The sequence below is a fragment of the Pipistrellus hanaki genome, assembly GCF_964339955.1.
Source record: "Pipistrellus hanaki genome assembly, chromosome: 3".
NCBI lineage: Eukaryota > Metazoa > Chordata > Mammalia > Chiroptera > Vespertilionidae > Pipistrellus > Pipistrellus hanaki.
In genome coordinates this window covers 75579135-75600551 of record NC_140505.1, presented here as the reverse complement: position 1 = coordinate 75600551, position 21417 = coordinate 75579135, and the positions used below count along the sequence as shown (strand labels likewise).

At 39.2% G+C, this 21417-nt stretch overlaps 1 protein-coding gene across 8 annotated transcripts in view; it reads left to right on the top strand.

Moving 5' to 3' along the window:
* The window catches only part of ENOX1 (ecto-NOX disulfide-thiol exchanger 1), a 559063-nt gene that overhangs the window by 212649 nt on the left and 324997 nt on the right, over positions 1–21417 (top strand). The window contains exon 1 of one of the 8 annotated variants that reach the window (XM_084876550.1): positions 3283–3322. The exons of the other annotated variants lie outside the window; for them this stretch is intronic. The gene's annotated coding sequence lies outside the window, so the exon portion shown is untranslated. Of the gene's footprint in view, positions 1–3282; positions 3323–21417 lie in introns of those variants that run through there. 8 annotated transcript variants of the gene reach the window in all.

Sequence of the window (21417 nt, the reverse complement as noted above, 5' to 3'; positions counted from 1 at the left end):
TCGCTTAGCATAATGCCATCTAAGAGTATCCATGTTGCAGAAGGCAGAATTTCTTTATTTTTTATGGCTGAATAATGCTTATATACATCTCATTTTCTTTATCCATGTGTTTGTTAGTGGACACTTTCCTTGCTTCCATGTCTTGGCTAATGTGCAAAATGTTGCAGTGAACATGGGGGTGCAGATATCTCTTCAAATAGTTATTCCGTTTTATTCCTTTATATAACCGGAAGTAGAATTGCTGGATCATGTGGTAGTTTTATTTTAGTTTATCCAGGAACCTAAATACTTTTGCCTTAGTGGCTGTACCAATTTATGTTCTCAACAACAGTTCAACAGGGTTTCCTTTTCTTCTCATTCTTACCAACCAACATTTGTCTCTTGTCTTTTTTTTTTTTTTAAAATAATATTAATTCTAACAGGTATTAGGATATATCTCATTATAGTTTTGATTTGCATTTCCCTAATCATTAGGGAAATCATTAGGGCCTAATGGTTAGTGACGATAAGCACCTTTTTATGTATCTTGGTTATTTGTAAGTCTTTTTTAAAAAAAACATTTATTCAAGTCCTCTACCCATTTTTAGATCAACATATTTGTGGGGTTTTCTTTGCTATTGAGTTATGTGAGTTTCATAGTACTATGGATATTAACCCCTTATCAGTCAAATGATTTCCAAATATTTTCTCCCATTCCATTGGGGGATTTTTCATTTTGCCAACTTTGTCTTTTGCTGTGTAAAAGCTTTTTAGTTTTATGTTGATTTTTGCTTTTGATACTTGTGCTTTTTATATTATATAAAAAAATTTTGCAAAGAACAAGGTCAAGGAGTTTTTTCTTCCTGTTTTCATCTAGTAGTTTTAAAATTTTGGATTTTACATTTCAATGTTTAAAATATTTTGAGTTAATTTTTGTGAGTGGTATAAAATAGATGTCCAGTTTCATTCTTTTTCATGTGAATATCCAATTTTACCAGCACCATTTGTTGAAGAGACTGTCTTTTTCCCATTGTATGGTCTAGGTACTCTTGTCAACAATCATTTGACCATATATGTATAGGTTCATTTCTTGCTTTCTATTCTGTTCTATTGGTCTATATGTCTGTCTTCATGTCAATACTATACTTTCTTAATTACTGTAGTTTAAAAGTTAAGTTTTTGAAATCAGAAAGTATGAGACCTCTAATTTTGTTCTTTTTAAAAATTGCTTTAACTATTTATAATCCCTGAGATTCCTTAGGAATTTTAAGATGAGTTTTTTCATTTCTGCAAAAAAAAAAAAAAAAAAAAAATTCTGTGGTGATTTTGATAGGGATTGCATTAAATCTGTATATCAATTTTGATAATACTGATATCATTACAATTTAAGTCTTCCATTTATGTACCTAGGATTTCTTTTCCAATTTCTTTCATCAATGTCTTACACTTTTCAATGTATAGATTCTTTACCTCCTTGGTTAAATTTATTCCTAAGTATATTATTATTTTTGATGCTATAGTTAGTGGGGTTGTTTTCTTTGTTTCTTTTCAGATAGTTTGTTTTTATTGTATAGAAATGCAACTGATTTTCGTATGTTGATTTTGTATCCTGTAACTTTACTCAATTCTTTTATTAGTTCTAAGAATTTTTTGGAGTGACTGTTTAAAAATTTTTTAATTGATTTTGAGAGAGGGAGAGAAACTTTCAATTTGCTATTCCACTTTTTATGCATTCATTGCTTGATTTTTTTTAATTTAAAGATTTGTTTTATTGATTTTCAGAGAGAGAGGAAAGAAGAGAGAGAGAAAAGTATCAATGTGAGATTGAAACATCAATCAGCTGCCTCCTGCACACCCCGTACCTGAGATCAAGCCCACAAAGCAGGCATGTGCCCTAGCCAGGAATCAAACCAGTAATCTTTCAATGAACAGGATGATGCCCAACCAACTGAGCCACACTGGCCAAGGCTATTTGCTTCCTGTATGTGCCATGACCAGTGGTCAAACCTTCAACCTTGGCATATCAGAATGATACTATAACCAACTATACTGAACTGTGTTCTTCTTGCTAAATGTGTGGCTGGGTCCTCATGTGCACCTGCCTTTGCCATTCCATATACATTATGGAAAGGGATGGGAAATTTCTTTGAAATTTCCAAAGGAGACTATGAAATTGTTTTAGATATAACAAAGAAAGCCCTATTATCCAAGAATCACTGGTAATTATTTATATTTCCTCCCAAGTGGCTTTAATGCACTTGGAAATATACTTTGTGCTTTTTCACAGTATTCTAGGCCTAGAATGGAAATAAGTAAACATTACTGTATGCCTGATTTATGCCCTGCTTTTTGTTTGTTCATTATCCTGCACTTCCTTTAATCCCTCTACTTGTCATTATCTGTAGGAACTAACAATTTGTAAAACCAGAAACCAAAGCAAAATTGAATCATACAAATGGCACCACATAGGAAGGAGGCAGATATATTTAAGTGAGCCAGTAAAGTATGAATTTTCTCTTCAGATCTATCATTAGGGCAGCCAGGTCTCAAGCTCAGTCTGCCTCATGGGGTAGCATTGTTTGTCTTGTATCTTTTGGAAAATTAAAATAACTGTGGAATGGTGGTTGTCTTACAGTCACTGTAAACTTAGAGCATGCTTCTTCATAAACTACTCAATGCCAGTTTCCACAGTTCAGTATATAGAGGTGATAACTACAGCCAAGATGAATATTTATGTTCATCTTGGTTGTCATTTTTTATTTTTGTATATTTTCCCCACTTTCTTATCTGTCTTTAGTTGCTATGGCACCTTTAGGTTGCCTCTGACTGCCCAAAGGTTCCATTTTGTTTCAGGACCATTCCTCCTTCTGCCCATATACAAATATCTCAGGCCCCCGAATCACATATTGCTCTTCAGTGTTGTTACAAACTCTGTTTTGTTTTGTTTTTCATTTATTATGGCTGGTAAATTAGGAAAAAGTTATACGATTAAACTGATTCATAGTACGGTGACAGAAGAAGTCCCCTCCTTAAGGCTCCTGTGGTTGTGTTTCCATTTTAAAGGAGAATGATAGTCTGCAAGTATGCTATTTATTGGATAAGCAATAATTCATTCATCACTTCAGTAGATAACTGAGTGCCTGGTCTTACCTTCTGTATTAAGATGGATAAAGGACCAGGAGGTCAGTAGATCCTTTTGAGAGGGTTGACACTAGCTAAACTTTTATGTTAGGCTTGTCCTGGTTCAACTGTTTATATGGAGGCATGACCATGATTCTACCTTCTGCAGACAGCAGTAATTTCAGAGCAAATTGGAGGAGGAAGAACAGTTATGGAGATGAGAGTAAGTAAGCTGGGGCTTGGACATGCAGGAGAAGCAAAGGGAGGAGGAAGGATAGCCAGAGAATCTGCGCTATTTAACCTTCAAGGTCTCTTCTGACCCTAACATTCTGTGTCCCCGAGAAAGAAAAAGGGAAGAAATAACATATGGAATGAAAGGGGAAAGAGGAGGGCTCTGGACTAAGTACAGTAAAAGGGTATATTTCTTAGCTAAATGCTTCCATGTTAATAAATATATGATGCTGTGCTATTTACCTCTGGCAGCAAAAGTGAGCCCTTGTCTGTGGCTTCTATGAATTTAAAAACCAATTGCTGTGCAGCTTCTGGCATGGCCCTTGGCAGACATCAGAGAGCACCTCCCATGGTGAGCTGAGGCTGTCAGCAAACACTTCAGCATTGTCTTTTTGTGCATTTTCCTTCGGAAGCCACAACCTGCGAAGAGGTTTGGTAAGAGATCAAAAACCTCTCCACTCTGGGTGGCAGGGCTACGGTTCCCCTGTCCCTCTCCCCCTCCCCCTCTTTCTGGCAGAAATTGGAGATGGCTCAGGCTCAGGCATCAATGCATCAGGTAGAGACAGGGCAGGCCAGCAGGAAGCCGAAACACAGAGAAGCTAAGAAAACCCCCAGCTCCTTCGACAATTAATGCTTCCTAAACTGAAGAAGCAAGAGGCAGGGAGGATTTCAGCGTCTGTGAAGAAAATTTAAACACACTGAGCTTACTGTATACACGTTAAGTCAAAACAATCTCATCTTGAGTGAGTTGGTGTCCACGCGCAGTTGTTTTGAGCCCGTCCTCTCCTTCCCGGCAGAGTAAGCTGTGGAGAGAGCATTGTGAGGAAGCCCCAGAGGCTAGCACAGTTTTGTGGGCAGTTGTTCCACAGTGATATTATGTACAATTTAAATGATATTAAGATGGTTTTCTTTTACTTTGCTGGTCCTATGAGCTAATACAATCTTCAACTATTGCAGTTTATGAATATCAAATTTGACTAAATTATAATATACCTTTTAAGATGAAAAAAATGTTTTGCTATATAAAAATGCTTTGCAGCTTTAAAAGGTCAGTAGCTTCCTGGAGCGGAAATATGCCATATTATTTCTTTCCCCTTTTTTTTTAATCTTTCAATTACAGCTGGCATTCAATATTATATTCGTTTCAGGTATACAGTATAGTGGTTAGACATTTATAATATTTATGAAATGATACCCCAATACGTTGTTTCCATCTGGCACTATACATAGTTATTTCAATATTATTAACTATAGTATTTTGTATGCTGTACAATATATCCCTGTGACAATTTTATAACTATCAATTTGTACTTCTTTTCTTTTTTAAATTTCTTTATTGATTATGTTATCATATAATTGTCCTCATCCCCCCATTTCCATCCCAAACCCCTCCCCACATATGTCCCCACCCCCCCTGTTGTCCATGACCACTGGTTAGGCTTAATGCATGCACACAGTCCTTTGGTTGACCTCTCCCTCTTACCCGCACCCTCCCCTATCTTCCCTCTGAGGTTTGGGAGTCTGATCCCTGCTTCTCTGTCTCTGGGTCTGTTTTTGTTCATCAGTTTATGTATTTCTTAATCCCTTCACCTTTTTCTCTGAGCCTTCCAACCTCCCTCCCCTCTGACAACTATCAGTCTGTTTTCTGTATCTTTGAGTCTGTTTCTGTTTTGCCTATTCTATTATTTTGTTTTTTAGATTCCACATATAAATGAAATCATATCATACTTATCTTTTTATGTCTGATCTATTTTACTTAACATAATACCCTCTAGTTCCATCCATGCTGTAGAAAATGGTAAGATTTCATTCTCTTTTTTTTGGCCAAATAATATTCCATTATATAGATGTACCACCATTTTTATTTTATTTTTTTTTTATCATCTTGCTTACTGATGGACATTTGGGCTGCTTCCATATCTCAGCTATTGTAAATAATGCTTCAATGAACATAGGGGGTCATATACTCTTTCAAATTAGTATTTCAAGTTTCTTAGGATATGTTCCCAGAAGTGGAATTGTTGGGTCAGAAGGCAGTTCATTTTTAATTTTTTTCAGAACTGCCATACTGTGGGTGGGATTGACCTTCAGGCTGACTGGCTTGTGCTGGTGATGACAGTAGTGAGCCAGCTGCTGTGTGGAGACTGACCTCAGGGAGCAGGATCTGGTGCCTGCTGAGACTGCCCTTTGGGTTTGCCACTTGTGGAGCTATCGTGTGGTATTCTGTTGTGGTCTGCAGGTGGCTACCAGGTATGTTAGTTCTGAAACCTTTTGGGAGGGGTTGGTAACTGCTTGTGCACTACCTGAGGGCTTACAGATGAGGCCATGCTGCAAACTAAGGGGGCTGCCAGCAGCACCAGGCTTGAGGTAATCAGCAAATGCAGATTTGGGAGGGAGCAGTTAAGTGGAGGGAACAGCACGGACATTACATGGTGAGTGTTGGCCTTGCATGGCAGCGTGCACTCCTTTCTTAATCACAGTGCCTCTAGTTGTCCTTTGGGAGCCAGGTTTCTTCTTAACCTGCAGAACTCCCCTGGTGTTACCGTCATCTCCCAGCAGCAGGGTGGAGCCAAGGCCCCAGGCCCCCTCAGCCAGCCAGCCAGATTGTTTCTTCCTCACCGGGCAGACCCCAGAGATGGCATGGGAACAAGCCAGGTTAAAGAGACCCCATCCTAAAATATTGGCTGAACTCATGGAAAAAGCTGTTTATTTTTGGTTTATTTTAAATTTAGGTCGCCTTATGATACAACACATATCTGGAGCTTCTGGTAGACATTTTATCTCTGGTAAAGGTAACATGCTTAAACACAAGCCAGTGCAGAGGGTAGCAGACTTAAGAGGTGGAGAAGGTTTCTGGTAAGACTATTTGGTACACAGAGTCAGACACAGCTGAGCCCACCATCCCTGGCACTTTGCAGTTACCTGTGCCAATAAGCTCCCTTCTTACGGTAGCTTCTTCGAATTCTGTTCTGTCATTTGAAACCACAATAGTTCTAATGAAGTGTTTTGTTTTTAAGACTTGCATTGCTTTCAAGTAATTTTATTAGTGTTGAGTTAAAAAGAAACAGTGGCAGTTCCCAGATAGGTGTGTTTCCTCTGAAAGGGAAACTTACTTTATCTTTCTTTTAAAAAAATATATATTATTGATTTTTTACAGAGAGGAAAGCAGAGAGATAGAGAGTTAGAAACATTGATGAGAGAGAGAGTTATCCAACAGCTGCCTCTTGCATGCCCCCCTCTAGGGATGTCCCAGCAACCAAGGTACATGCCCTTAACCCAAATCGAACCTGGGACCTTTCAGTCCGCAAGCCAAAGCTCTATCCAGGGAGCCAAACCGGTTTCAGCTACTTTATCTTTCTAATACGTTCTAATAATCAGACATTTAATCTCAGTGTTAAAACTTTTCTCTTATTTCAGAACAGAATTGAATATCAATTACACTCAGAAGAAGTCTTTAGGCAAATTTTAGGTTTAGAAAGTCTTTTGTGTTATGTAAACGGTTTATCGTGTTTATACCTACTCCAGTCACTCTCCTGGTGGGAAGGCCTTAGGCTTCCAGACCAGGTGCCCCTGACTACAGGGCAGTCAGGCTGGCACCACCACAGGGTCTGCACCCGCCCTGCCTGACAGTGCCTGCGTCTCAGACCCCTCCCTCCCGGGTTGAGTGTGATGTCTCAACACCAGAGTCCCACTTTTCAGACGTGCCTCCGAGGAGGTTATTTCTTATCTCGTCTCACTGTAGGTTTTGTGAGCCTTCTGAAGAGATGCACATGTATTTAGGCAGGACATGGCTTTATGATATCTGACCACTATTGTTAACTCCAACTAGTTCTTCCAAATAGTAAAATTTCCTGACTTTGCTGTTGTGTCAAATGAACGCATTCCCTTTGGACCTGTAATCTAAAACAAGCCAGAATTGCAACTAATCTGGTGATTATTTAGCAAGTGCTCTTTCAGGTCTTTCTCTTTGATGTCATTATCAGTTACCTTTTTCAGTCAAAGTGAAATTTTATCTTCACACATGACTGATGGATTTTTTGGAAGTTTACTTCCCTGATGCATATATCTTGTCATTTATCTGGCAGTGCAAATTAAGTTAATGTTTTTCTGTAGGCTTCTTGGGGGACCAAAACTGTTTCATTTCTGTACTTTTGTCTCTGGTTCGCTTTCATTTAGGGAAACCAAAGCAGATACAGACTTAAGAGCATTAACTTGACAAAAGTAGTTGATTGTGTTAGGAAAATCTTTCCTCATAGAAACAAAATTCAGACTTCACTAAAGAGACGTCGTTTCCAACTGGCCTGTGGACACAGGGTGGGATTCCTGGGGATGTTAACTATGACAGAGTTCAGAGGCAAGGAGATGGGCCAGGTCTGCTTCCTGCATGATTTAATGGTTGGCTGCGCCAGCTTACAAACAATGAGCTTGCATGAGCATTGAAACAATAATCCTTGATTGGTCCAAAGGGAGATGTTGGCAGCTCATAGGGGAAGAAGAGCAGTTTGGTCCAGCGTGCATTATCTGTGTCTGAGATGCTTTGCAGAAGGCACTCACTCCCAGGGAATCCCATTTGACAATAGGATTTGGCAAACCAATCTCAGGATTGTTGTGTGAAGGGAAATTTGATTCATTTGTACAGTTTTGACTATTTTCTGGCATCTGTTACCATTTTAAAGTATAAGAATGGTAAGTGAGCCCTCACGGGTTTGGCTCAGTGGATAGAACATTGGCCTGAGGACTCAAGGGTCCCAGGTTCGATTCTGGTCAAGGACATGTACCTTGGTTGCGGGCGCATCCCCAGTAGGGGTGTGCAGGAGGCAGCTGATCAATGTTTCTCTCTCATCAATGTTTCTAACTCTCTATTCCTCTCCTTTCCTCTCTGTAAAAATCAATAGAAAACAAAACAAAACAAAACAAAAACAAAAACAAGAAAACAACAAATGGTAAGTGAAGTGCAGTGTGGCTGTAGGTGAGAGATCCTTTTCTTAATGATAGGTTAATTTAGAATATGAACAATTTATCTTCAAAGTTTAGTCTTGATTGAATCACAAATAATGAAAAAGCAGAATTTGGGAGTGTGGAGGATGCATCTCTGTGCTTCTGATTCTGCAGAGGCCTGGAAAGCACGAATCCTTGGAAGGTGGTGAGTTGGAGTCATGCAGTGATATTTATTTTTATTTAGGTCCCTTCGATGCTTTTCCTTTGTTATTAGTGTGACATAGGAACTCCTACTCATCATCCACAAGCCCCTGTAGGATCTGGCCCTCCTGTGCCGTGACCTCCTCTCATGCCACTACCTGTTGTTTACCGGACCCAGCTCGTCCTCGGCAGTCACCACTGGGCATTTGCACCTGCTACCTGGGTGCTATTGACCAGAACCAGAGCCTGGCACCTCCTTCTGATCCTTTGACTTCTAGTTTGAATGGCATTCGATGCCTTCTCTCAACCTGCCTAAAACTGCCTCTGCTCCATATCCAGCCACTCTTCCAATAACCAGGTTTTACTTTCTTCCTTCTGTACATCACTATTTGAAATTATTTTTTAGCTTGCCTGTTTTCGGGCTCTTTCTACTACAACGTACAGTATATTCCATAAGGACAGGGCCTTATTTACCACCATACTCCTAGCACTTAAGTATCATTTGGCACAATATAGGGGCTTGATTAACAATGACCACCTGAATTTCCTAGGCCTATTTGAATGCTGACCCATTGTTATATAATTATCAAATGTGCACGAACAGTTCTATTGGCCCCTTGCCCTTATGGGGAAAACTCCGCCCCCCCCCCCCCCATACACACACACACACACACACACACACACACACACACACACACACCTGCCAGTGGTCCCTGTGGTACAGACGAATTAGCTGACTTTATTGTCTGAGAGAGGAAAGAGGACAGTGGATGCTAACAATTGACATGTACTTCTTGCTTGGAGAACACGCCTTCCTCTGAAACATCTTTCTGTCCCAGCAGCACTCGCCCTCTCTTCACCACCCTGGGGACATGCACAGCGGGGACTTCAGTTTCCAGAAGCCATCAAGTTTCTGAAAGTTTCTTGCCATTTCTCCACGTGTGGCCTGTGGGTTTGCTTTGTGGAATGTGTGATCCCGGCAGAGAAGCAGGAGAATCGAGCTCTGGGAACACCCTTTCTTCCTGGCCGGCCTCCCGGTGATGGGGGCCGCAACCCGGGCCTCTGACGGAGGTTGTCACAGGATCCCATTTCCTCCCTCCCAGCCTGACATCTCCTCCTGCCCTGGTGTGTGATAGAGGAAACAGAGAGAAACATGACAAAAAGATTATTTTTTTTGTGAGCCAATTTAATGGCAGAATGGATGGCAAATGCTACCCTAGAGTCAGCTGGAAAGGCTCGATGTAAAAGAATTGTATTTTCCTCATTACTTTGAAGAGGGTTGGATGACAAAACTTGGTACTTCAGACACCTATAGGTCCTTTAGAGATGATGGTCAGTTTACTGAGACACACATGGCCTGTTTTATTTGGAGGCACGGTCATTTGGTTTGAATGATGTCTGGAATTCCTTTGAAATTTCAAAGGATTGTCCTAGAATATCTTGCTCTTCTGCTCCCTCAGACACAGCTCCATGGTCTCAGGACAGTGAGGCCACTGGTGAGGTCAGCTGGAGAGGCTCTCACAGAAGCCCTGAGACCTCTGGGGCTGCTGATGTAGAGCACAGAACAGAGCGGGCAGGGCTAGGTATGTGGTGTTTCTGTATAGCTGGGGGCAGAAGAAAGGAAGTTTTGAAAAGAAAGGCTGGTTTCTGGTCAACCTGGTTTCTCCTAGGCTTTTTTTTTTTTTAAGAGCAAAATGACTGTTCTCTCTTATTAACTCACTAGAGTCCCAGTGCACAAAATTTGTGCCCAGGGTGGGGGTGTCCCTCAGCCAAGTCTCCACCCTCTCCAATCTGGGACCCCTTGAGGGATGTCCAACCACCCTGCTAGGTCCGATCCCACTGGTCCCACTGGGGTCGGGCCTAAAAGGGTGGTCAGACATCCCTCTCACAATCCAGGACTGCTGGTTCCCAACTGCCCTCCCCTGCAGGCCTGGTCCCCCACAACTGCCTTTCCATGCAGGCCTGGTACCCTCCAAATGCCCTCCTTTGTTGGCCTGGTCACCCCTAACTTCCCACAACTGCCCTCCCTTGCAGTCCATCTTGTAGTGGTCATCATGTGGCAGCCATATTGTGTCCACATGGGGGCAGCTATCTTTGACCCCATGGGGGCGGCCATCTTTTGTCTTGGTGTGATGGTCAATTTGTATATTACTCTTTTATTAGATAGGACTAGAGGCCTGATGCACAAAATTCATGCAAGGGTAAGCCTTTGCAGCCCCAGTTACCTTAGCCCTCGCAGCACAGGCTGCCTTGTGGCCCCACAGCCCCACCACCTACCACTGGTCTTTCAGAAGATTGTTCCAGAAGGTCATTCTGGAAGGTCATTCCGCCATCCAGTCTAATAAGCCTATTAGCTCTTTATTATATGATTATTTATTTCCTTTTAAATATAAGCAAAAATATAATTCTCTCTTCAGATTGTTTTCTGATTGTCTTGACCAGCAGGTTCTTTCAATTACTGCTTCCCAGAGCCAGGAGATGTGATAAAGTCCTGTCAGGGAGGATGAAGCTCACCTGATGAAAGGTTAATTGGTCTTCTGGTCCCTTTGTGGTTGGACCATGGGAGAGGTGGTGTTTTCTACTGAGATTACACTCCCAGTCCAAAATATCAATGAACTGATATGGGCAAAAAGATCAGCTTTTATGTTGGCAATAAGTATACTGTCTTATTAAGAAACACACAGCATCTTTCCTTAATTCAAAGCTGTCAACTTTTATCAAACATCTACTATGTGTCAGACCATGTGCTACACTCAGGGGATGAAAGGAAATGGAATATGCTCTAGGAAAATAGAAAATATACACCTGTAAGAAACAGTAGTGTGCTTGGGTTCTCGTTTTCTTACAATTAAAACTAGAGGTCCAATGCATGAAAATTCGTGCTCTGGAATGGGGTCTCTCAGCCTGGCTTGCCCCCTCTCATGGTCTGGGAGCCCTCAGGGGCAGGAGGCAACTTGGTGATCAGGGGAAGACGATTTCCCATCACACCTTTGTTCCTGCCACTGCCGGCAGTGCAAGCCTTGGACAGCCCTGGTTACCTGAGCCTTGGGCAGCCCTGAGCCACTGGGCAGCTGCCCTCTGAGGCTTGCCTGTGCCTCGGGCCGCCCCTAGGCAGCTGGGGGCTGAAGGTACTGGAAGACTCTGGAGGCAGGCCCATGGATTGTTCTGGCCTTGCTACATACCTGCTGCCCAGGGAAGGAATGTGGCAGCCATATTGTGTCCACATGGGTGCTGCCACCTTTGAGGCTTTGAGGGCGGATCAGTCAATTAGTATATTCTCTCCTTATTAGCTGTGGATGCCGCCATCTTTGTGACAGCGTGAGGGTCAATTAGCATATTCCATCTTTATTAGATAGGATAGTCACTAATTGAACACTTCACTTTTGTCAAGCACTTTGCACAAATCATCTCTACTCCTTACAAAAAGCTGGCTAAAGAGACAGTATTAATTGTAATTTATAGCTAAGGAAACTAAGGCTCAGAGAGGATGAATGAATGGCTTTCCAAGTTTATACAGCAAGGAGGTGATTCAGATTCATTGGGTACTTTTTTTTAGTTGGATAATAATTTAAATAGGAATGTATATTTATTATTTATTTATTTATTTTTAATTTAATAAATCTTTATTGTTCAGATTATTACAATTGTTCCTCTCCCCCCCCCTCCCCCTCCCACCAAGCTCTCCTCCACCTATTTTTAAATAAAGCAACTTCCTATGCCAGGTTTTAAAAGATCATTACAAAAGAGATGAACAAGGGAGATATGTTATATTTATATTCTTTAAAAGGTCAATGACCTAGTACAGCAAAGGGATTGATAAGGATTTAACAGAGAATCAGCATATGGCATCTACTGAGACAAAGAAGAGATAATTTCTGAAAAGTTGCAAACAGGAATAAAGTGAAAATCCAGCGTTTTTTTTTTTTAATTTTTTTTTTTTTTAAGGTATAAAGCCCAAGTGATAAATGAACAACAGGCCTTTAATGTAGCCATCCTTTGCTGTTAGAAGGAAAGGGAAGGGAAACTTTACTGTATCTCATTGACTCATTTTTCACTATATACCATAGTCAAGAACATGTTGATGGCAAATCAAAGCACACACATTCATATATTCTCACAAAATGTACTGATGTACATGGAACAAGAGTTTCATGACCTATTACCTCTACTACATATGAAATACTGTGACATCTTCTATTCTAGTTAATACAACAGATTCTGCTATGTTCCCCTCGCTAATGGCTCACAACACGTGTTTGAAAAGCAAGGCTCTAATTCCTCAACATTTTCCCTCTCCTCTCTTTATCCCTCAACCCCAGGTGAAACATCACTAGCAAAAATAGAACCACTAACACCCTTCCTAGTTCCACATCCTCCTGTACATCACATGTGCAAACCCCTGCTCACCCCTACCGCCTACCACCACCAATGCCAATCCTCCACACCTATCTGGGTTTTATACACCAGGGGCCTCTGGCAGCACATGGGAAAGTGTCTCTTTTGACAGTGATGCTCTGCAGATTGATGGCTGTGGGGATTTCCCCCTGGTAAATGAAGCTTCTCTAATGGTCAGAAAATATTCTTTCTTTGGATGCTTTTTGATATAATTTTATAACTAAAAAGAGAAAAACTTGTTAATTAACAAAGTTTTATAATTTCATTAGGAACTTCATCTTTTTATTTTAGAGAAAGGTAAAACTTGAAAACCTAAATGAAATGCAGGCCCAAAAAATGATTTGAGGGTTATCATTTCAATTATAAACATGATGGTTTTTATGATAGAAATCTTCTTTTGAAAATAGTGGCACTGGAGTTTTGTATTAGGGAAAAATAAATTGCCTTTCACCAGAATTATCTATTTAATTTTTGTTTTCTCATGAAAATTTTTGTGTTTTAATTTTTTAAAATTTATTTTATTTATTTATTTATATTAAACTGGTCTGAACCACTGAGAGTGTCTGGCCAAATTTCAGTGTCTTTTGTAAGAGTGATAATACAGTTTGCTATGTGATGCACTGTTCAGTTTTGTTTGGTGTCATTTTGAGCACAAAAACTGCAGAGGAAAAATATTAAAGAGCAGTTGGAGTTTGATTGTGGAACTATGAGAGGTTTTAATAAGCTTATAATTTAAAAAATTAGTAAGCGATGGGAATAAGATGATAAGATCATAGAAATAAGATAATAAACAGTCAATTTTGTAAATGGCCTATAAGCATGAGACTTCACTGCAGACAGAAATGCACTGCAAACACTTTCCATGAGCATCTGGTTCTTGAGCCAGAATCATGACATCATCCTAGAGACCACCCTTCTTCACACTCCACACATTAAGAGCCATTCTTATGTCCTATTAATCTTATCCTCAAATATACCTCGAATTTACCTGCTTCTGTTTCTCAAGTCAAAGCTCCACCCTTTTCTTGTGGGAGGTGTCTTTAGGAGACTGAAATGGCTACCTTGTCATCCACCGCTTCCATTTTCGCCTTCTCTAATCAGGTTTCACCATAGCTGTCCAATGAACTGTTAACAGCATAAATCAGACCATGACATCACCCTGTGTACCGGGAAGTGCATTTATAACATAGTAAACAACCCCATCAAGCTCTTCAGGATCTAGCTTATGTCCATCTCACTAATGTCACCACTTCTTGTCACCCTGGCCTGCTTTCCATTCCTCGAACTCACTGAGCCCCTATCCTGCTCAGAGTCTTCCTAAGAACCTTCTGATGGCAGAGTTTTTGGAAGTTGGTTTCTGTTCAGAAAAGCTAAGTAGATGACAAGATGATGAACTTAAGTCTAAATATATTAGCAATTGTATTCATTATAAATAGACTCCTTCAATTAAAGTATGAAGATTGTCAGATTGGATAAGACAGAACTTTATGCTACTTTCAAGAGATAATATTTAAAATATAAGGATGTAAAAAGGTTGAAAATAAAGAAAAGGTAAAAACACAAAATGCAAATACCAAAGTCCTCCTTCTACACGCTCCCCAAAAAGCAGTGTAGCTATATTAATACAAAGAAAACTTCAAAGCAAAAACATTACCAAATATAATAAGATCTTTTACACTGGTAAAAGCTTTAATTCACCTGGAAGTTATAATTCTCAAATTTTAGCTACTTAATAATATTATATAATCTAAATAAGACAAAACTGACAGAACTAAGAGGAGAGAAAATTTATAAATAGTGACAGATTGTGATATATCTCTTTCAGTAATTGAGATATATACAGACAGAAAGTTACTAATAGACAGAGTGTTAGTAAGCATTTAGAAAGTTAGAACAATATGACAACAAACTTTACCTATGGACATATAAAGAACATTGAACACACAAGTGCACAAAACCCTTTTGTCTAGTAGACATGGAACACAAAAAACTTGACAAGATAGTAAAAAATCAAGTCTCATGATATTTGAAAGGATCAAAATTTTACAAAGGTTTAAAGATTTATCACTATTCATGTAAGCTATAATGGTAACAATAATATTGAAAACAACAGTAAAATATTAAACATTCCTATATGAAAAATTAATATGCACTGCTAAATAAATAATGAATCAAAGAAAAAATCTCAATGATCAGAAATATTTTGACATGAACGGCAATTAAATTTTGACATATAAGTATGTATAAAATTCATCTTTGAGGGAAATTTATAGCCTTAAATACATATGTTAAAGTCTAAAAATTAATGAGCTGAACACCCATTTCAAAAGCTTAGAATAATGAAGAAAAAATAAGCAGAAAAAATATATAAGGAAGAAAAAAATAAACATAACAAATAATGATAATTTTAAAACACAAAACACATATGAGATTATCATCAAAGCCAAAGTTTATTTATTTATTTATTTTTTCTTCTTTCTGAGAATTATTGGTGTCCATCAATTTTTGGGTGTTGATTTTGTATCCTGCTACCTTGCCAAACTCATTTATTAAATCTAGTAGTTTTTTTTTTTTATTAACCCTTTGCACTCCGCTGTCCCCTCTCAGGGGACATTGGAATTCTAGCATATCACTCGGATATCCCCTCTCAGGGGGGACATTGCAGTTTATTAGTGATTACGGGGAATTGAGTTAATTCAACGCACGTTTCCGCCGCAAAGTAGCGTCGAGTATCTGGTAGCCAACGTCCAGAATGGTTCGGAGTGCAAAGGGTTAATATATTTTATTGATTTTTCACAGAGAGGAAGAGAGAGGGATAGAGAGTTAGAAACATTGATGAGAGAGAATCATTGATCAGCTGCCTCTTGCATACCCCCTACTGGGGATGTGCCCACAACCAAGGTACATGTCCTCAACTGGAATCAAACCCGGGACCTTTCAGTCCGCAGGCCGAAGCTCTATTCACTGAGCCAAACTGGTCCCGGCCAAAGTTTATTCTTTAAAAGTTTTATTAAAATTGCAAGCTCATAGAAGGAAAAAGTGATTAAAATAGCCAGGCATTAGAATTGAAAAAAGGGGATAGTATCATTATAGTTTCTTGCAGACATTGAAAATATAATAAAAGGATATTAGAATAAACTTTAACAAGTACAAATTTTATGAAGAAAATATTAGCAAGTTAAATCAATTATCATATAAAAAAGTTAATACATGAACAAATTGTGTTTAAACCAGGGATACAAGATTGGCTTAATGTAATTTTCCATGCTAATTTTATAAAGGAAAAAAAATCATATGATTACCTCATTATATGCCAATAAAGTATTTAGTCAAATTCAATATTGGTTAATGATAATAATTCTTAGTATACCAGGAAAGAGGAAGTTTTCTTAATCTGAAAAGGGTATCTACAGTGTGCTTTAAATATATATGTATCCCAAATCAACATCTAAAGCATGTGTCCTGTTAAGGATCCTTCTGAACTCATTCAGACCTGTGGTATGACATTCAACCTTTAAGTTACTTATCTTCTCTGCCGTTTTATAAAAACAAACAAACAAAAAAGACGAAACAAAAGAAAAATTAAGGAAAAATGTTGTTGATGCCATATAGAATGCCTATAAAAATTAGATTAGATATATCACTACTAGAGGCCCGGTGCACAGATTCGTGCAAGAGTGGGGCCCCTCAGCCTGGCCTGTGCCCTCTCTCAGTCCTGGACCCCTGGGGGATGTAGTAGTGCTCAAAGCAGCAGGAGGCTGGGGAGGAGCCCGAGCCAGGCAGGGTGCTGTGCAGCTCCTGCTCATGCCAGCCCTGCGGTGCCTGGTGTCTGCCTCGGCTGCTGTGGTAACGCTGCTGTGGAGGCAGGAGAGGCTCGCGCTGCGGCAGCTGCACTTGTCAGCCATGAGCCCGGAGTCTGGTGCCCATTGGTCATCTGAGCTGTGCTCCCGCTGTGGGAGTGCACTGACCACCAGGGGCAGCTCCTGTGTTGAGCATATCTTCCCCTGGTGGTCATTGCGCATCATAGCTACCCCCGTCATATATTATATATATATATTACATACATACATACATATACATACATATACATATACACATACATACATATATATGTGTGTATATATGTATGTATGTATATGTATATGTATATGTATGTATATGTATGTATGTATTTGATTTGAAGTTAGGTTTTGCCTGTGAGAATGCCAGCTTTCACAGAAATGCAGAGTTGACAGTGAGGTCCAGGCCTAGAAATAAGGTCAAAGTAGAGCCCTAGACCAGTGGTCGCCAACCGGTGGCCCGTGGACTACTGGTGGTCTGTGAGGTCCGAAAGGTTGGTGACCGCTGCCCTAGACCAACTGAAAGAAATCAGCTGGTGCCCAGAGGATGGGTAGCATTCTGAAGCCAGGGGACTGGGTCCAGAGCCCAGGAAATGCAAATCCATCAAGAGACAGGGCTGTTGACTGATTGGAGGACAGAGGCAAAGTTTCCCATTGGAAGCCTGACTTCTGCTTCCAGGGAGGGGTGAGAAGTCTGCCTCCTGGGTGTTAACTGTGGCCAGACAGACTGTCTCTGGGCAAGAAACGGCTGGGGTGCTAGGGGTGCCCCACATAGCCTTTAGACTCCAGGTAAATGAGACAGTTCTTCTACTCCTCAGTTCCAGTCAGTAATAAACCAGGATAATTTTTATGTCTATAGTTTATCATCATGAGAAGATAGAAGAAAAATTGATTTTTTGCAGTTTCCTCCACCTGGTTCAATATTTTTTGATATTATGCTTTACATCATAGGGTCTTTTATAATTTAACTTGAGAGCTTATTAGTTTCCAGTGAAATATTTTGATACAGTTGTCCTACTTCACAGTAACGATTCTTAGAACCACATAGAAAACAAAGTAGCTATTATCGCAGTCATCATTACTTCTGCATGTTTGCGGTATTTCCCCAATCACTTCATTCTGGGAATAAAAACAAATCACAATAACAGTACAAGACAACATTTCTTTGGCTCCGGCTGGCTTTCTCGGATTTCTGCAAACAGGGCTGGAGTCTCCGGTGAGCATCTGACATATATTCTGTGAGTGCATGTCCGATGATCACTGGTCACCAGCCAGTTTATTGGAAACCAGGGACGGTTTCCAGGGCTCGTGGTCCTGGTGTCATTGGTAACTGAGCGTTTCTGTGGTTCCTGCTGATGCTCATCAAAGGGGGGCAGAGCCTCACTCTGAGCTGCAGTCCAGGCCTGGGTGTCATCTCACATACATTGACACGCGCTACTGGACAGATCAACCATTATCCTGCTTTTCTCATGGCCCACTGAGATTTCAGATAAACCGCCCATATTTTTTGGCTCTGCATTTATTGTAATTTCTCTACTTGGGATTCTTGTGTGCCTGCTGGGCACACAGTCTCTCCATATTCAAAGAACAAACATATTGTTCAAAACATTACTTTTTCCCCCTTATATTATTGTCTGTTGTCCTAGGAGAAAATTGTTTCTGTGTCACCCCTTTTTCTTTCCATTTCTCTACTAGGAGGCCACTTGGTTTCTCTTGTCTAAAGAGAATCCACCTCTCAGTTCTCAAGAAATACCAGATAAAACCTGACTCAGAGGGGACACAGGGCTTCAGCTCAGACACAGGACACAAATAGGTATCCTTCTACGTCTGCCCCCACAAAAGAGGAAATAGCTGAGTGCTCTTCACAATAGATATTAAAAATACCCCTTCCGGGTCATATAAGATTGTGAATGACCAGAATAAGTGATGTTATGGAAGGTGGTGTTATATTTGGAAGGAAAAAGGCCGTCATGCTTATACTTCTCTGTGTCCTTTATGGTTCCAGTTTGGAATGTGTATTTTTCTTAAAGAAAGGATTTATGGAATTGAGAAACTATGGAGTTGTTTTTTTAAAGAAACTTTCCGCTTTCTAATATTCCTAAAACTAATTATCATCTGTCCTCTTATGGTTGAAGGGCTTCAGCAAAATAGGGGATTTTTTATTACATGCACGTAAATCAGCAATAAATTTCTCCAAAGAAAATTCTGTAAACTTTTTCTATGCTCAAAGGCCAAATTTTTGAAATGCAAGGCTAGTTACCTGCTTCATGAAGAAACATGAGCGCAAACAAATTTTATTAAAATATTATGAAAAGCAATTGGCTAGAAAGTGATTGCAAAGGTTAATCTGTGTACTAATTGGCTTATTTACGACATACTACCAGACCAGATTCACCAATCATTTCTGGTGTAAGTAAGTGATACAGCATTATGGCAATTAAAACATGATTTATTTTTCCACAGTATTTCTACATGCACTTAAAAATAATCAGTTGGGGTTAATCCAAATCAATGAAAAATATACAGCATCTAAATGGAGCTTTTACCTTTTAAGTAATTTTTCCTGAGTGGATAAAATGATGTAAGACAGAACTTCATTTCTGAACTGCAGAGCCTAAAGGATATTCTTACAAGGCATATATCTTTCATACAGCCCTATTTATTTATGTTACAGGTTATTATTATAAGACATATTATTATTATATAGTGGATAGGATACTGTATAATTCGTACACTCACAAATTGTAATATATATGTGCAAATTATAATGTTCTTGCCCAGAGCAAGGTGCAGAGCTGTATCAGGTGATGTAAGAGGGATAAGTAAAGTCACTTGATACAATAAGGAAAATAAATTATAATGGTTTTTAAAATATATTTTTATTGATTCCAGAGAGGAAGGGAGGGAGGGTTGAGAGAGAAGACAGAGAGAAAGAGAGGCATAGAGAAAGAAAGAAATATTCAGTGATGAGAGAGAATAATTGATCGGCAGCCTCCTGCACATCCCACACTGGGGATTGAGCCCAGAACCCAGGCATGTGCCTTGACCAAGAATTGAACTGTGACTTCTTGGTCTACACTCAATCACTGAGCCACGTCAGCTGGGCCTACCCTTACTTTTTTAAGTATACAATAGAGTAACGTTGACTCTAGGCACAATGGTGTACAACAGATCTCTAGAATGTATTTGTTTTTACTTCTGTTCATTTTAGTTTTTATTCATTTGTATTTTTGTATTTATTTGTATTTGAATAGTGTTTCTCATACAGTACCAGAAAAAATTATTTTTTCACTTATTCTTATATATGTCCAAGAAGCTTCATTTTAATCACAGTATATAGAAAATATTAGCCTTTTTATTACTGGTATAAATTTTGGCTCATATAGAGATGAACTGGCTAATCTAACTGTTACCCAGTGACATTAGTTAATGCAATTTCTTTCTAAAAGTAGCAGTGATTTTTCATTAACTGAGTTTAAAGAAATGTAATTATTATATTAATAATGAATGATTTTGGATCCTAAATTATACTAATTTGATTTTAATGATTTATCAAATTTCTGTTTGTTCTGAAAATAGCAGAGGTACTTTAGTTTAGGCAGTTTTGTTTAATGTTATTGTCACTATAACGACACTCTTTTAACTTTTAACCACAACCTGGTATATTCTGCACTACTTCGGGCTAATGTGAAAAGATGACTATAAATTCTGTCTACGTAGGAGAGATTTCTGCTGATGGGCATTCAGCCACAACCCATTTCTAAGCCATATAATTTCATTTCCTCCTGTCATGTGAATGATAAGCTCTAGATGGGGGCATTTTAACACAAGCAGACTCTGTAGGTTCACTCCCAGGTGGCTTTCCATCAAAAGTGATAAGTAAGAAATAAATGAATTGTAGCACCTTTCCTTTGTACAGCTTTGGTTCTTTCGGATAAAGTTTGCTTTTTCTATCACAAAGTAAATCCCTCAAACATTTTGTCTATTCTGATTATATACTTCAGTTCTTAACAGTATCTATGTCAAGTTTGTTACCTCCATTGAATCAGATGATTTATGGAAGATGATAGATATTGTTTGAAATACTGAGACCATGGGAATCTTTGTTTAACTTCCTTCCTGCTTCAAGATAGCCTTCGCTCACAAGTCACATGAAATATTAAATGAATATTAAAACAGAATGTATTCACAGGAGAGCCATCTGGCTGTAATAATTGATTTAGACCCACTCTGAGTCAGAGGCATTCTTGGTGTATAAACCAGACTAATCTAGGTTGGACAGCTTAGTGTGACAGCTGCATTAACAGTTAGATTGCTGCTTTATTAGTTATGCAAACAATGGTTAAACTATTGTCTTTGTAAGTTGAGTGGGTACTGGAAGCACTTTGCCCAAGGTTAAACCCGGGTCTTTCACTTCAAGTGCTGTCATTTGGGCAATTTACTGTGAATGTCTCTCTGTGAAATGGGAAAAACTATTTCTGTGAAGATTAATGAGCTAATACATGAAAACTTCCAGCATATGTTAACTACTATTAGTACTACTACTACTACTAGTAGTAGTAGTACATATAATTCTTTTTTTAGGTAAGCACACAATAATGTTAAGCAATGTACCCAATTATGTGCATTAAGCAATGTAAATTAAAATGCCACATTAGAGTACACAGAGTTTGGGAGTCAAGTTTTGCATACTTTCACTTCATTAAAGTCTATT